This window comes from Carassius gibelio, chromosome A3 (assembly GCF_023724105.1).
Source record: "Carassius gibelio isolate Cgi1373 ecotype wild population from Czech Republic chromosome A3, carGib1.2-hapl.c, whole genome shotgun sequence".
NCBI classification, from domain to species: domain Eukaryota; kingdom Metazoa; phylum Chordata; class Actinopteri; order Cypriniformes; family Cyprinidae; genus Carassius; species Carassius gibelio.
In genome coordinates this window covers 25519526-25537643 of record NC_068373.1, presented here as the reverse complement: position 1 = coordinate 25537643, position 18118 = coordinate 25519526, and the positions used below count along the sequence as shown (strand labels likewise).

At 39.1% G+C, this 18118-nt stretch overlaps 1 protein-coding gene across 1 annotated transcript in view; it reads right to left on the bottom strand.

Annotated features, from left to right (window-relative positions):
• Positions 1-17254, bottom strand: part of adgrl1a (adhesion G protein-coupled receptor L1a) — a 146450-nt gene extending 129196 nt beyond the window's left edge. Inside the window, exon 1 of the mRNA XM_052552665.1 lies at positions 16364-17254. The gene's annotated coding sequence lies outside the window, so the exon portion shown is untranslated. The remainder of the gene's footprint in view (positions 1-16363) is intronic.
• Between the last annotated feature and the right edge of the window lie 864 nt (positions 17255-18118).

Here is an 18118-nt window from a genome sequence, read left to right as displayed (position 1 = left end):
TTTAATTTCAGGACCACAGAAAATAACTGTTCATGCTCTACTAAAAATAGAAATATAAACATTAATTAAAGGGATACTCCAACCCATAATGAAAATGTTGTCATTAATCACTTACCCCCATGTCGTTCCAAACCCGTAAAAGCTTTGTTCGTCTTAGGAACACAATTTAAGATATTTTGGATGAAATCCAGGAGGCTTGTGACTGTCACATCAAGGTCCAGAAAAGTATCTTTCTGCATCATCATAGCTCCATTTTGGCGAATCTGACCTGTACGCAGATAGCTTACACTCTTCTGTATCAGTAGCGCCACAAGAATACGTTTTCTACATCTATTTATGCTTTGATTTGAAAGAAAACAGTGCATCCTTGTAGCTCGGTTGACACAGAAGAGCATAAGCTGCCGGTGTACAGCTCAGATTAGCTTGTTATTTTATGTTTTATTCGCATACAAAAAGTATTCTTGTCACTTCATAACTTTACAGTTGAATGACTAATGGCAGATGGACTATTCTAACGATGCTTTTCATACTTTTCTGGACCTTGACAGTGTAATTTATTTGGCAGTCAATGGGACAGTCACAAGCCTCCCGGTTTTCATCCAAAATATCTTAAATTGTGTTCCAAAGAGAAACGATGCTTAGGGGTAAGTGATTAAAGTTTTACGGGTTTGGGGGTAAGTGATTAAAGGGGTTATATGATGTTTTTTTTTTAAAGATCATTATTTTGTGCATGCTTTTATATTCAAAAAACACATTATTTTTCAAATAATGTAAATTATTGTTGGTCCTCTATGCCCTGCCTCTCTCAAATGTGTTGTTCCCTACAGAGTCCCTCCTTCCAACAAGTGCAGTATGCTCTGATTGGCCAACTGGCCCAGTGCATTGTGATTGGCCAAACAACACAAGCACTCTTCGGAAATGTAACGCCCCTTTCCATAATCACGAGTTTCATCTTTCAAAATATATGTAAAGACAGTTACTAATGTCCTCAGTTTTACCATCAGTTCAAGCCTGAAAGGGGAACAGAGTCATGTGACAGACACAGTGATGAAGCTCATATGTGTTTGTAGTACACGAGCCACAGACGGTTAAGACCGCTGACTCTACTGTGTGACTGTCTTCTTCTCTCTCACACACATGCGCACACACACGCATGCGTGCAATGCACAAAACTCTGCATTTGAACATTCAATAGCAAATACTTAAACTAATAACAAAACATACTTCCAGTAGCTGATTCAGAAGTGCCAGATTCATAGCAAAACATAAATTACCTAGATCCCTAGGTTTACGAAATGTTCATCCATAAAATGCGTTGCTGTTCTGTTGTAAGTAATCTTAAAGTTTCCTAAATGCATCTCCTTTCTGAAGGCCAAATAAAGTGATTTTGAATTCACCTAGATACACACAGCATCTCACTGACATGGCTGCTTCAACACTAACTGCAGTTACTGAAAACATGTCTTCTTTCTTTGTGTGAAGATTTGAACTGCATTAAGGAAATATTTACACATAGACGTAGACGTGGGGGCGTGTTTATGAGCCGTTTTGTGGCAAAGTCTTAACTTTGATAAAGAATATATCTTTGGTTTTGAGACTCTTGTTGAAACTTTACAGAACCTCTTTATGCACCAAGAGCTTGTAACACTCTAAAGAGGAACAACTGAAATCGCATCATATGACCTCTTTAATGATTTTATTTTTAGTCTTGGGGTGGAGTTTCCCTTTAAACGGAATTTCAGTTAATCATAGAATCCTTACCATACCAACCCCATACTTTTGAACAGTAGCGTTCATAATGACATAATTTATGTCAAAGAGATTTTAAGCTGTGTCATGAAGTTTAGAAGTAATTTAACTTTGAAAATCCCATCTCATGAGCCCTGTGTTCTGTTCCATTCTATTGCACTCCATCTAGCTGCTTTTAAATGCAATGGGTGATCCACTGTTGTGGAGCACTAAGTTTGGCAGGCTGCTGCTTAATAGAATGACCTGAAAAAAATATCACAAAAAATGACCAATCAGAATACGGCGAATGCATGTTGACACAATGCGAGATGAGCAAATAGAGCAGGGGACAAATGAAGGAGCTACACACCTGCATCACATTACAGGAGCCCTGCCAAATAAACCGCCGTGTGCGAAGAAAAATGGCAAACAAAAACAATCAGAATTAGGGTCCCTGTAGAAATTACTAATCAGACACACACCGGCACTGCTTTGCTCACACATACACATGCAAACGCAGACACACATGCGCAAGCTGCGGCGTGTAAAGCGTCATGGTGTCTGGGTGGTAGACAGGCTTTGGAGACAGCAACGGTGAAAATTAAATTCCATTTAAGCCTAATCCCATTTACAAACTCTACCGAATCCCACTGCTATTGTGACAGTCAGGCAAATCTGTCTCAATTGTTACATTGCGGGAATCAATGGAGAAACCGGATAGCATGTAAATAATGGAGCACGGAGCCTGGGAGGGCAGAAGGAGCCGTAGGGTCAGACGAGAATGCTTTAGCAAGAGCGGTGGAGAGGATAAATGAGACGAGACGGAGAGAAGAAGGGTTGGGAATCAGTTTCATTTGAATAAGAATACTAGAACCAGATTATTTTTGACGTTCGGCTCCATTAATGGTTCTGAGTGCTTGTAATCTTCAATAAAAAAATAGATGCTTGCATGCAGAAATAAACACGATTGTGTTATGAACGAACTAAAGATTCATATGAGCCGATTCTCAATGAGGAATGTCAAAACAACTCACAAATTATTCTTAATGGTTTAAACTGTACCGAACAATTAAATATACACATTTGTTACAGATTTTGTTGTGAGAAATCCTAATAATTTTAATAATAATAATAAAAAAATCCATTAATTACAAGTTTACATATATATGTATAATATACATATCATATCAAAAGATAGCATTTATCTTTTGCCTATTTCCCCTATTCTTTTGTCCTAAATGGGCTCCTGATGGCTTACCTCCCACTCTCCCTACTTGAGGCAGATTTTTGCAAATGTTTATATTTTTATTTTTGACAGCAGTGCGCATTATAAACAATCACACATGATTTCTTGACTTTATGAATGCAATGACCAATCAGAGGCGTTCAGATGAGACGTCGCTGATATGCCAAAGATTTGCTCAGTACGCACGCTCGTTGACTTAATTCTGAATTTTCGCAAATTCTCTCATCATAAACAACAAAGTGCAGATATACATACAATGTAAGTGTATACATTTTGAACAATGTTTAAAAAAATTGTAGTATTAAAAATATTTTAGGACATGACCCATATCTGGTACTTGCCTAAAAAGATGGGTCTGTGATGTGCGTAGTTGTTCGACTAAACATTAGGCTACATTTGCCACTGCCTTATGTATATATATATATATTTAATACAAAACATAATGCAGAAATGCAATAAGGAAGCAGATTTAAAATAATTTATATCTACTGTATATTACTTACTGTTTTCTTTAAAGTTGCTATTAATTAGAATATTTATATGGACTGGCCATCTGACCAGGGTGTTTCTCTGCCCAAAATGCTTGGACATACAGTAGGACAAGCAGTCTGAAGAATGGATGGATGAATGGATGGATGGATAGAATAGTTTAGGAACTACAATTGTTAAGTGTATCTAAAAATTCCCATCCTTAGAGAGAAGGATGACTGGGAAAACCAGAAATCCCTCCAATCTGCCCTAGTCATGTGGGAACCACTGTTAATACTTGAACTTCAGGTCTAAAAGGAGAGAAAGTGATGGTGGAGATCTGGCGCAAGCACCAGGGCAGACTACAGAAGTTTGTCCATGTCATCCATGCTCAGTGCAGGCGTTCATTGCCCCATGGGGGCTGGGCAGTGGGGAACAGAATAAACCGTCTTCCCCCTCCATAGTAACAGCTTCTCTCTAATAGAGGACTGGCAGAGACTGAGTCTTTTCCCCACTGAGAATAAATACTCAATCTGCTTCAAAAAGGGTCCCACTTAGGGCGCGCTGTAAGTATTCTGATCAAAATATTAACATTTGGATTTTTTTTAGGAGTTTAATTTGCACCTTAATTTTGCACCAAGCCTTCCACTGTATTTTCTCTTACACTTTTTCCCATTTTATCTAACAAGGGGTGAATCTTATGAAACATTTTGTATTTAAGTCATGACACTTTCTCACAACTCATGAGTAAAACATACTCAGAAAACAGTGTCACAGTGACACAAATAGTGCCTAATTTTAAAGCAATCAATATCTATACATCATTGTCTGTGCCTTCATAAGGCATCCTTAAAAGCAGATGGGGTTGCAAAGGACAAAAAAAAGAAATTCTGCAAAACATCCCACTCTATTGGTCTCCTGATTTCCATTCCCTTCACATCTTACTTCGAATTCATGTCTCATTTCACATGCACTTCACGTTTGGCCTCACACTCAAATTCACCCAATTTTGCATGCGCAGGCCTTCGCCGGGTCATTGTGGTTAGGGCTGACACTCCCTGTCAACACTCCCATCACTAACCTCCATTACTCGCCCACTTGCTCTCCCTTTGCTTTCCCGCTCGCTCATTCATTTGTCTCCCTCTGTCCTTCCCTCGTTCGCTCGTACTCTTTAAAACGGGCATTCTCTGTCCCGCCATCTCGTTAATCGACACAATCATTCACCTTACTGCCTCGCTACTGCTCCGTAACTCCACACCGAAGCTCTGCATGTGTGCGGCTCTCTCCAATCTAATGAAAGATTTACGAGGACCTTTAAGTGTTAATCAGGTTGTCATTCATTCAGCCAAAATCAGAGGGCAGATAAATAAAAGCTAAAAGCTTGTTGGCCAGTTTGGTGTGTGTGCTTGTTGGGTGACACGGTAGTGGGTTCTAAGCAAACAGAGATCGATTGTGGCACCTCTGGGGTCCCCTGCAACTGAGGAAGTGAGAGAAAGCTTATCGCTCAATATCATTCTGGAGACAGCTTCCTCTTGCCTTTAACCCTTGCACAGCTCTTTCCTGTCCACTGCCGCTGTGCTTCCTACATCCGACATGCATGTCCAATACTGACTGGCTCATCATTCCCTGTGGCCTCACCTGCGCTCCAACTACTGACTTCCTCTAAAAACCTGGAGAAAGATATGCGTTAACATTTTTTATTCATCTCAAATTTATCAGTGGATTTCAAAATCAGGTCCAGGATCTCCAGAGGAGTTGAGGTGACTTTAGCTAGATTTAGGCAAAATTTAGTTGGCAAATAAAGGTCTAATGTCAGTAGTATAGTGGTCATGCAGAATTAATTTTCAAACCAAGTAACTTTCTGTTGGTCAACAGGCTAATTCACACGATCAAATTGTGGCCACTGTGAAATATGTGGGGGAACTCTTTCGCCCTCATATGACATTCTAAACCATGCGGATTCCTATTGAAACATCTGGATTAAGCCCAAGAAAATTTGCAGCACCTTGATAGCGTGTTGGAGTTTGCTGAAAAATAAAATGAATAAATATTTTGTAACAATATTATTGATATTGATAAAAACCTGTGTCAATTGGCGTTCAACCAACATGACTTAAAATCCGTCCCAAACCACTGACTTGTGGATATGCTGAGCTCTGAAGTTAACATCTACAAACAAGGGCTAACCTGACCATACTAACTAGTCAAATCTTGACTCTCTGGTTCCCAATAGATACAGTCCACATTTAACTGCAGTAAATGCACAACTGAGGGTTGAAAGTCAACAGCATTTGACCCCCAGTGGTCTGCGCATTTGCCTCCACCCAAAGACATGAACTCATGGTCCATCAAACACATCGAACACCTCCACCTCCAAGTCTCCCACTCTTCCTCTGTCTCTCATATCCAATTCTCACCTCTTTCCACTGTCTGTTATCTGTCCGAGCTGCATTCGACTACAAAGATCCACCTTTCCATCGCCACTCCTTCCCTTGCCTTTGATTTTCTGTCCATCAAGGGGTCGTGGATTAGTGCTCTCTTGTTTATCTGTTCGTCTGTTTTATCTATCTATCAGCAAGCCCTCTGTTGGGTGGCCGTGGCCTCCGCTACACATTAATCCCGTATCAGCCCGGCGCCCATCCATCAGCCTGCTGTCGATCATGTCAGATCCATCATCCGCCCATCTGTCTCCCACTGCACACGTGAAACACCGGATGAAGGGATAGAGTGAGAAAAGTGCAGGACAGAGATGAAACAAAGGAGAATAGAGAATGCAAAAGGGGTGGAGATAGGTTCAGCTATGCCAGCGGGCCTTCTTCCACCCTCCCCCATCTGCCCGAGCATGAACAGCGAGCTTTGCATGTCCCGACATGCTTATTACCTCCTAGGTTTGTTCCACTGTAATCTGTTTGTTTGTTTGTTTTTCCTTTCCCTTGCTTGTTAATTCTAGCCAATGGGAAATGTGCCAGTGGAGGGAAAAGCTCAGGATGGGTCATAAATCCCATCAAGCCCTGGTGCAGCTGGAATCTGCCTCCGCTATACCCTCCTCCTCCTCCCCCTTCCCTGCCAGCGAGGGATTCAGCACAAAAGCTTACTTCCCTGAAAAAGGCTCGATATCTGGGTGCATGTGGGTCAGGTTTATTGCTATTTATACACAAGGACGTTTAAGTGCAGAGGAAGAAGAATCTAAGAACACATGCTGGGTGGGTCTATGCACCGCTGCATTGATGTTGCACAATGCAGCACAGGTGCAAAGACAGGCACTTGCACCTTCACATGCAGGTGTGCATGTGGCAGAAAGGAAAGGTGACTGCGAGTTGATTGGGTTAGGAGTGTGAGAATGAATCGTAAAGAACAGACATGCCCCCAAACTGCTGACCTTGTCGAATGGCCTGCACATCACCGGGGACCCAACCGAAGCGTTAATTCAGAATTCCATACACAGTGGCCCAAACTCTGTAAAAGGACTCTCACTGTGTTCTAAGCAGCGAAAGAGAAAACAAGCATCTCCAAACAAATGTGTCTCTTCCACAAATGAATGAGAGCAGACAGCTGTCAGGAGCAATCCATATCCATCCTCAGTTAAGCAAAGCTAATTAGTTCCACAACTGGGTTTCCTGTCCCACTCAGAGACGTGGCAGTCTGACAGAGCTCCCTATACGGGACTAGCATCAGTGACTCATGTGTCAGTCCATTTTACAGCAAAATTTCTGAGCATGAGTGACTGTGTGAGAGAAATCATGCCTTTTGACTTGTGCCCGAGCATATGCACGTATGTGTGTTTGCAGTTTAGTGGAGGGTGATTATACAAGTGTGATGGTGCCTTTTTTCTAAATTGGTTGCCTCTAAAATAGAAAAGATTGCAGTGTTTAACAGATGCAATCACCAATCAAGGCTGGCACAAACACACACCTACACACTGATTTACATGCGCACACCCACCTACACATGAGAACGCTCGAAGAATCAATCCCTTCTCAGACAAATAACAAAATAAAGAGTGTCGATACCCCAATCAATATTGTACCTTCTAAGCATTAGAGTTCATCACCACGTCGAGCTCTGCATAGCCGCATGACCCTCTGTTTAAGCTGAAACTACATTAATTCAGTCGATCAACATAAGCAATCTTCGGAAGAAATCAAGCCAGTGCAAAAACAAGAATCCATGGTAAAAGAAGGATTATTCATTTCATAAAAAAATTCAGAGGTACTTAAATGCCAAGGTTTTTATATGCACCTGAGTGCCAGCCGAGACCATGACTGGGCAGAAAGAATGATTAAAGCCACTGAAAACTGTATATATATTATTTTTAATAGGAAGACCATGTCATTCGTTGATTTGTTTGCATGTAATCAGAATTTTAAGGTCCTCTAACAACTGCCATTAATTGCATAATTTGCCAGTGCCCCCTATCAACCCAACACCACTAGTTCGATGAAAAAAACAACAACTGTAATTATAAATATATATAAAAATAAATATAAAACATAGGTTTTAAAATACGGTAAATTAAATATATATAATCTATCAAAATAGTTGTTTTAATTTATTTGTAATAGTAGTATAAAGCAAATAATTAGAAAGGTAGAACTTCAAAAAAATTGCATATACACACACGTCCTTTAGCTAGGAGACAACATTCATATGCGCAATAACACACTATCCATGGCTCCTACATTGGGCCATAAAAGTCTCATCTCTGCCAGGTCATTAAATACAGTGGTTTGCACTGGTTATAATGAGGTCAACAGCATCTATAATGTCTAATAGCACATCAGCCGGGAGTCAAAGAACAGATACAGAGTTGACATTGGATTGCAACAGCATGTAAACTGCATTAATATTAGTCATGTGCATGCACTGGAGGGCACAGTTATGGTCATGTGGATTTTGCATAGGTCAGCAGGTACTTTGCTGAAGGGGCCGCACTGCGCATTGATTGGACGGCACACTCATTATGGGATGTTCTGCCATCAGGACATGCTATCTTGGTCTGTTTAGAATGTTTGCTGCTATTGTATGAACACCAAAGAAGGAAGAGCATCAGTGGGAATATGTAGAAATGGTGGTATGGTTCAAACAGTTTCCATTCTTCTGTTGCATTGCTAAGGAACGTTTTCCTTACAAAGCCATGACATGATACGGATGACGTTAAAGAAATAGCTCACTCAAACAATGAAAATCTGCTTAAAATTGTTTCACCCTCAGGCCATCCAAGATCATCTGTTTGGACTCTCATTCTGACGGCACCCATTCACTCCAGAGGATTCATTGGTGATCAAGTGATGTAATCCTTAATTTCTCCAAATCTGTTTCAATGAAGAAACAAACTCAGATACATCTTGGAAGGACTAAGATTGGGTACATTTTCAGCTAATTTGCGTAAAAATAGTTACTTATTGCTGAAGAAATTGAATGATCCTTTTAGAGTAAACATCTTTAATCATTCATCCAAAAAAAAAAAGTGTGTTTTTATTAATACACCACCTCTTTTGTTCCAAATCTTTGTTAAGAGTAATGCTAGTATCATGGGTTGCGATTAATAAGATAGCATGTCTTGTTGGCAGAACATCCCATAAGGAGTGTGCTGTCCAATCAATGCACAGTGTGGCCCCTTCAGCAAAGTACCTGCTGACCCATGCAAAATCCACAAGACCATAACAGTGCCCTCCAGTGCATGCACAAGGCTAATATTCATGCAGTTTACATGCTGTTGCAATCCAATGTCAACACTTTATCACACAAATTTCACTGCTGGTTATATATGCTCTATATAATCGTGTACGTGATGAATCTTGAATCAACTCAGTGAATCACATGATCTGCTGCCATTAGCTGCCCAGATGTTTCAACCATTGCATGTGCATTTCTACTGTCGCTCGACTGTGCACTGAACATTTTTTGCTCTATTTATGATGAGTATACAGTACTAGACAGATGTGACAGAAGTGCAGGCACATTTGTTTTATTGTAAAGTGATGTGCTCTAGTGGGGATGTTACCGAGTTTTCAATCACATTCGGTTCAGTGTTGTGTTTAGCTTAGATGCTCTTAGCAGTCCCATACCGGCTCTGAAATAGTGTGACTAACTGATGGAAATGTCACATACTGGATAATCTATTAGAGGACGGAGTGAGGAGATCTGCATCATTTGTAATGAAACAATTGCAGCTGCACTTATAGCTTTTAGAAATGTTTCCAGGCAACCGTTTTCTAGCAAATACTGCAGTTTGTTTCATAGAAATCATAGTTAGAATGACTAAATAATCCAAGTTGTGATTACTTTTGGGTTTTACTTCAAATACCACCATTAAACGGTGGCAAGGAAAGTTTCTGTGTTAAGTTGTAATTTTAGAGCAACAAGTACAGTTAAAATATATAACAATTTTTTTTTTTTTTTATAAGAAATGTGAAAATGAAGTTTACATTTAGTGATCTAATAATAATACATGAGACTGAAAATCCGAATGCATATTTGTTTATATTTAATAATCAATTATAATTACACCAATAATCAACATATGATGAGTATCTAAAATTGAGGGGAAAATGGCACACTTTGAAAGAAGAAAGCTCTTGTAGAGATGTCTATGGCTGTGTCGTTATTCGCATTTTTATGTGTCCATTTGAACAAAGTCCAAAAAGTATTATTTTGCCTAATTTCTAGTATATTTTGAGTAACTTAGTTATTCTGTTTATATCTGCAGCTTCACTCATAGGCCAAACCTCCTTGTTTTCCCTAGATGCATCTCTCTGACTTCAGTATAATCATGACTATTAGTGTCTGATTCTCTCTGTGCTGTCGGAATTAAGAATGTTCAATAAAGACTTTGAATCATCTTTGTGCCGTCAGACTGTGAATTATGACTGACGGCCCAAGGGGGCTGTTCACCCAGAACATGTTCATTGGTTCCATATGTGCTCTTTTTTTTATTGTTAGTGTTTGTAAACAAGCACCAGATGGATATCTCACTGTATTTCCAGGATCTTGCAACATTAATGTTATAGCTATGTCAAGTAAAAAAAAATAGAGAGAATGTCAGTAATAAAACAATGAACCCATCATTTACAACGAAAGGTTGTTTAAAAATTATGAGAAGCCTAAAATGACCACATACTGTACTGTAAATGTAAAATTTCTGCAACATTGATTATGCAGGTAACATTGGTTATGATTAATCAACAAAAACCAAGTTCCATTTACATATTGATGCGTCACTGAGCTGGGATCACACCGAAGCCAATGATGGTACAGAGTCAGTCTTACCCTAATGAGTCCATCTTAAGAGTGTGTTCGTGAAAGACAGATCACATTTTGCTCTTTCTCTCCCACTTTTGGATGTGAATTATTCTTCCTCTGCTCTCTTTTTTTTCTCCCTGTTGTGTTTTGACAGAGCCTCTTGTTTTCTTTTTTTTTTCACACTGCCCTTCCACTTCTCTTTCCAAGGGCTCCCTCCTGCCCCCCTTCTTCCCTCTTTCTGCAAACAGGCAAACAAACAGCTGCCTTTAGTCCCTGGCTGGTTAGCTGTGGTGCCTCCTCCCTCGGCTCAGAAAACTCCCTGACAATCACACACACACGCAAACCAATACACACGACCCCCAACATACCTAAATTCTGCTGGGAGAACATGCTAACAAATGACCATGTATGACGAAATACCCCACTTATCATTCCTATTGATCCGCACTGATCAGGCCAGTTCTATCACTGCATGATGGCGAAACTTGTTTGAGTGAAATATGCGGTATGTGCAAGATATTTGTATATGCAGAATAATAGGCAGAAGGAAAACGTCACCTTAGAAACCAACAAATTTCACCAAAAAAAAAAAAAATTCTCAGCTGACCACAAATCTTTTCAGGACATACCAGTGACCAGCTAGCTGAGAGCCTTGACAGTCTGAGGAAAAATCAACTTAGCCAAGTTAGTCAAGATTTTGCTGACTTCTATAGACAGATTAAGCAATTTCTCCCAAAATATAGCAGTTTAGAAGCACACACGGCATAAATATTCAGAAGGAAGACGACTATTAAGTATATCTTAGAGCTCTGTTGAATGTCTGTGAGCTATTATCATTATTAAGGTCTGTAAGCTATTATATTCGACACTCTCTCCTGCTCCCTCCATCACCTGCACAACTCCTTTCAGCTTGACTTCCCTCTCCAGGCTGGCGCTCACGCAGGGAGCTGACTGACAGGATGTGAACAGAATGATGCATGACTGACATTTCATATCCCGCCGAGCGAGTTCTTCCATTTCGCTTTCAAATGAACGTTTTCAAGGAATTTCACTCAAACCAAATCACCGTGGAATTTCACACACAAATTTGTATGAGGACGAGGCAGAAGTGGATTAGTATAGCTCTGTACTGCTCGCACGTGCATTATACACAGTGCCGTTTCATAACTTCCCACACAGAATGCACAATTATGAGCTATAGTTGGTTGTTCAGCCGGCGGCAGATGGCAACACCCTTTTTTATGTGACGATCAGTGAAATGATTCTGGCTTTCCCTTTAGCTGCTAAATTGGCATCAAACGGCATCCTAACTGGGAAAAAAGTACCACTGCAGGAGCATCCTTGTTGTCTTGTTAAATATGTTGGATAACCAGAGCAGTTTTGGACTGCTCCTCAGAAGTGGCAAAAGACACTTTTAATTGGGGAATGTCTTGGCCTGGATGGATTGTGAAATTAAGCAATCACACAGTGTTATTGTGTTGGCGACAGACGTGGGTGTGAAGCCATTTTGAAAAGCATTAGCTGGCAGAGCCACTTTTGACAGCAGAACCCCAAGTAAATTGCACCCATATCTCAGCGCTTCATTGATTGGGCTTTATCTTAGCCTTTCACAGCTGTAAACTGACGCAACCCGTCCCCCTCTTCTAGTCGATAGACATGATCCAAAGACAGCAGCCAAACAATCCGCTATCTGTCCAGACGGACCCATTCGGGCTAATTTAACATGCACTCAATTTATGAAAAAGAGCTTTCATTGATTTTTCTATTCATATGCACTTGTTGATCAAGACATTCCATTGTGCTCCATGATCACTCCGACGGTTCCCGATCTGTGGCGTACGGAGGGGACGCTGCGCACACTCCTCCTTCCCTGGTTCCAGATGTAGTATTTTTTTTTTTTTTTTTTTGACCGTGCTCTCTGAGACTCGCACAAAAGCCTTGATGCCTGGTGCCTGCAGTTACAGGCTGCTGCATTCATCCACACATCCAGAACAGCACTTCACGACACAAAGGCCGCGACTCAGGCACAGCCTCAAAAGGGACGTCCAGTTCCTGCTGCTTTTGTGCCTTTTCACAACAACTGAGACAGTTGCGACAGCATCAAAACACACACCCCGTTCTATATTGCGCTCTGTCTCCCACAGTGAGTTGCAAAAAGCCCATTTATTCAGTAATGAGCAGTCTCATAATGCAATGACTGTCAGCACATAATGAACTAACAGAAGAAAGGCTGTTATGACTAAACAGACATATAAAATATTTGCAAACAATCTTTTGCACCAAAACTATTTTGATGCTGGATTTGGCGCTCAATTAAATAGGTATACCTTAATAAATTGTTTTCGCTTCAAACAACTACAAAAATCCTCCAAAATATAAAAAAAAAAAAAAAACACACAATTGCATAGATTTCTGCTATACAAAGCTTACCAACATGTGCTCACATTTTATTTTAAAGGTTATGTTGTTACAGTGTAATTACACAAATATACAACAAGTATTATTAATGAATTTCATGTACTTTATATTATATATGGTAATGGTTAAAGGGTTAAGCTTTGGTATAGTTTAGTTATTCATAATTATAGAAAATTTATTGTTATTACTGTAGTAAGTAGATATAAATTATATAACTGTCATATTCAAATAAACTGTTACCAAACTGTTTTTTTTTTCTTTTTTTGTTACTAATAAAAAAACTGCTGCATTTCATTGAAATATTTTTAATAGATAAAATTGTTGTAAAATTTACAAGAGTAAATAGTTTACTCTTAAAAAAGTAGTATTTTGCATAATTCTGTTTATAATATATATATATATATATATATATATATATATATATATATATATATATATATATATATATATATGTGTGTGTGTGTGTGTGTGTGTGTGCGTGTGTAGTCTATGTAAATTTTATAAACATATAAATACTTTATCCATAGGTAAAGGTGATTACACTTTTTTTTATGGTGTCCTTGTTTCGGTGTAATTATACATTTAAGTACTGAGTAATAACGCACTTAACAAGGTTAGTGTTAGGATAAGCATTTGGTTTAGGGTTACTGCATGTAATCATGCATGATTTACTATAGTAAGAACATGTAATATAACAAATACTCTGTAAAAAAAAGTGTTATTTTAAAACTTTAGCAAAAGTAAAAATATAAATATACAATGGTAAAAATATTTTGCATTAAAATCATGATTTATTCATGTTTGCTTTAGCTACTTTTTCAAATCAAAGCCTAGGATGCTGCAGTGTCTATGTGGACCTCAGAGAACACTCCCTCTGAATGGGCTTTACAGGAAGCTACAAGCTGCAAAAATCTTACACTACTGGATGATTGACAGCATAACAATAACCTAACCCAGTGGGGGCCCGGACAGCGATAGATACAGAGAAACAGACAGAGAGAAAGGAAGAGAACAGAAGGAGACATGGGTCTGAATATGTTCTGAAAAGGAGAAAAAAAAAACAGTAACAGAAAAAGCAAAGGCCTTGTGTACCCAGGAGACTCTGGAGCACTGAACAAGAGAAAATGAAAATTATATGTCCTTTCAGCAGCTGGCCTGGACCATCTGCACACACCTTTGCTTAATGCAGCTAAGTGCACTTGAGGAGGATAGAAAACTAAGAGACGGTGGGATTCAAAGGAGAGTTAAATGCTGTGAACAAGCTCTCTCCATAACTTTTTAACCAGAAGGTCAAACTAGGACAATGTCCTACCAGTTCTCACCATTTTTTCTTTGTTCAAAGATATACCAAAGACAATACAGGGAAATGTCGAACTGTTTTTAGTGGAAAGCACCCAGAACAAGCTTCGCCACTGAATAAAAATAATTCGAACCTTGCTGTTGTTGTCTTTGTTTGTTGCCCAAACATGCTGTAATGCACACTTCCACAAAACAGACAAATTTATTATTTACCAAAAATAAACAAATAAATAAATACAATGTTATTGCTATTAATCAGCTAATGTTTTTGAAATAATTTTACAGTGATTGCACTATAATATATATAGAAATATAAATATTATAAATATAATAAAAAATATATATATATCACTACAAAATTTGAACCCCCCCCCCCCCCTCCCCCCAAATAGCCCATGAGCAATACTGCCATAAACAATTTACTGTGTCCTTTCCTTCCTGTTCTCTTCTTTTAGACTGTGCGGGAAATAAACTCATCGTTGGAAGCTTGACCATCACAGACGTTGTTTCAAGGCACGGTAAAATGGGCTAACAAATCATGCATCTGACAATAATGTTGCTCTGACTGAATCACTATGTGGATCCATATGTCAAGTCCAGACCATTGCCGTGAAAGCTCTGGCAAAATAAAGATGACACAGATGCGGCCAATCTATCAAATCCTTTTCATCATACACAGGAAATGCTGAGCACTGGCCACTTTGGCAAAAGCAAAGGAGAAGCGACTCAAATAAATTTCTCCAATGATTACTGCCACAATATAAAAATGGGAGCTATCATTAATACTGTGCTAATGCTTGACTATAATTCATCTGCTCGGAGCTTAGAATAATTGTTCTGACACTCGGACAGAGACGCATAAATCCTTCGTTCTGTTCGGAGAGAGTGTTTGGCATTGAACCAGTCCTGAAGCGGAGCACTGGCATTTCAGACCTAAACCAACATCAAGAGGCTTCTGCTCGCACCGAGGCGTGACGTTTAAAATGGACCCCGCTGCTTTGAGGAGATTCAACTTTGGTCCAGTCATGTCCATTTACCTAAATGTCACCCAGCCATTCACTTTTCCTCTCAGCAGGAAGCAATGTGCTCTTCTGCAAAGACTAGACTCTTTAATATTTTAGTGTCTTAGAGATGCTTATGATTTACCTTAATGTGTGTGAATATAGTGACATTAATGCTTATATTAATGCTCACATATAGGCCTGTGCATTCAAGACATGCAAAGGTCGAGCACTAGATGATTTTATATCCCATGTAACACTAGAGTGCTCTTATTCAATTTTTCTTACAGGTCTTTAACATACAATGAGATATTAATAGTAAAACGTGCAGTTGTTTTGTTTTAAGAGAGAAATGTGATATAGATGATAGATATGATAGAGGTTTCAGAAGCAGTGCTCTTTCTGATTCTCTGTTGATATCTCATTACGTCCATTTAAATAAGGGTTAGCTCAAATAAAACTGCATAACTTATTTTGTCAGCGTTTATTAGGTTGGTAAAATGTGCATTATTACTCTTAAGTGTCCTGCAAAATGTGCTCCGATATTTTAACCAGATTTTCTTACTACAAACAAAACACAATAACGTCAATCATCTCAAAATGTTGGCTAATTCACAAATATACATATGTATAGATACTTAACAAAGTGTTTGCTCCGTTTGCAAGCATGTGGGTTATTAATTAACTCTAAAGGTTAATATATGGTTGAATCAAAGTGTCAGATTTGACAGTTTGTGGGATATAAATGACCCGCGCGCATCTATCATTACGCGCGAGCGAGTATTTGTGTCTGACGCATCAGGAGCGCGCGTGGTACATGTCCATAAGCATAAAATATCAATAAAACAATAATAAATAAGCCTCGTTACATGCCAGATGTGAAAGAGAAGTCCGTACTGATTCCTCCTGCAGCATTTCCAAACCATCATAAAAAATAAAAATAAAACCCTCGGCTCCATACCTTACTGCGTTTCCTCCTGTTCTTCAGTGAATCTCGTTCATTCTTCAGTCCTTCTGTCGTTTATCTGTCGGTTCCTCCTTCTTCGTCCGGATGCATGCAGATCAAAAACAAATAGCCCGAATGGAGCAGTCCATAGAATTAACGGAGGGAGAAAATTCGTGATAAAGACGTGCAAAACGCCGAAAAACAATCCGACATGTTAAGTTAATATTCAAATGACCGCACTCGCAAAATCATAACAAAACAACTTGCATTGTCGTGCGATGTTTGACAAGCCACTCACTGGTGATAATACTAATAAGTCCACACGAGACGCCGATGAGAGAATAAAATATCGTCCGCAGTCCTTTTTTCAGCACTGAACATAACGCGAAACGTCTCCCCAAATCCAAGGAAAACACAGAAGCGCAGACATGTCAGGAGTGGACGCAGGACAGCCAGTAAGTGTTCGGATTCCTTGTCGTATTTAGCACACACATTGGAACAAAATTGAAAGGTTGTAGTGTCGACCCATGTGTCCTCCCGCCTCGAAACCAGCAGTCGCTCTGTCTCTCTCCGTCTGGAGAAGCGTAACGTCGTTGTGTTGTATCTCGCTCACACTGCACACCGACTGACTTCTTAGCTGAACCCAATCTAAATTAAAATTACTATACCATATCCAGGTTCATTCATTTGCACCTTGCCTGACCGTGCGCCAAATAACCATATATTATTCTCAATGTCTGATTCATTGATTGATTAAACCTCGGATCTGGTAAATAAATAAGGACTTGCTTATATGCAGATAAAAAAGGCTGCTATAATTAAATCAATAATGAATGTAGCTGTTATGAATATGAAGGTCTTCTGACTCTTCCGACAAATGCCTTGAAGTCCGCTGTCCAGAATGTGTGGTGGAAATTGTGTGATTATTCAGACGGCTCCGTGTGGGATGCCTCTCAGTTGGGCTTTCACGGTTTAGGGGTGTATTAAAGGGGCGTGGTATGCGTGGGGGCGGGGTTATGACACATTGAGCGTATATTAGATGGGCGGTGCATGTCTCGGGGGAGTGGTTTATTACAGGTGATAATTATAATCCTCAAGTCTAGACAGATAGACTAACATCTACCAAATTATTATAATAATGGTAATTATTATTGGACTTTTTTTCCCCTCACTAAATGTGTATTTGTGACTTTTAGCTGACGCTTAACTATAACTGTTAAACTGCTATGACCTGTGCATGTGGGTCGATATTTATTAACACAAACTTTAAAATAGTGATCACAATGCAATAATTAGGTCTACTACACATTAGTATTGATGTAATTAATTATGCATGTAGCACGGAGTCTGTAAAGTGCTACATTATCTTTTTGAAATCAATTTTAATCAAGAGTCACTAGTCTACTCATTACTGAGAGATGTACAGTAATGTGGTCAATAAAGACTTATGATTAAATCTATTTTTAAAATTTAATTCCCACAAAGGTATGAGTTATATATATATATATATATATATATATATATATATATATATATATATATATATATAGGCTGCATACCAATTACAGTTGGCCTATGCCAGTGTCCTCTGTGACAGGCCGTTTCGTTAAGATTCAGTGTTGACCTTAAGGGATTTGGTTAGTGCTCTATTTGAAGGGCAGTCATGATCACATTAACTGTCAAATCAGAGAAAACTGGCTCAAAGTCAACAGGATAGCCTACATTTTCCTTTTATTACCAAATGACTTTTTTTCAATAGTTCTGGCCATA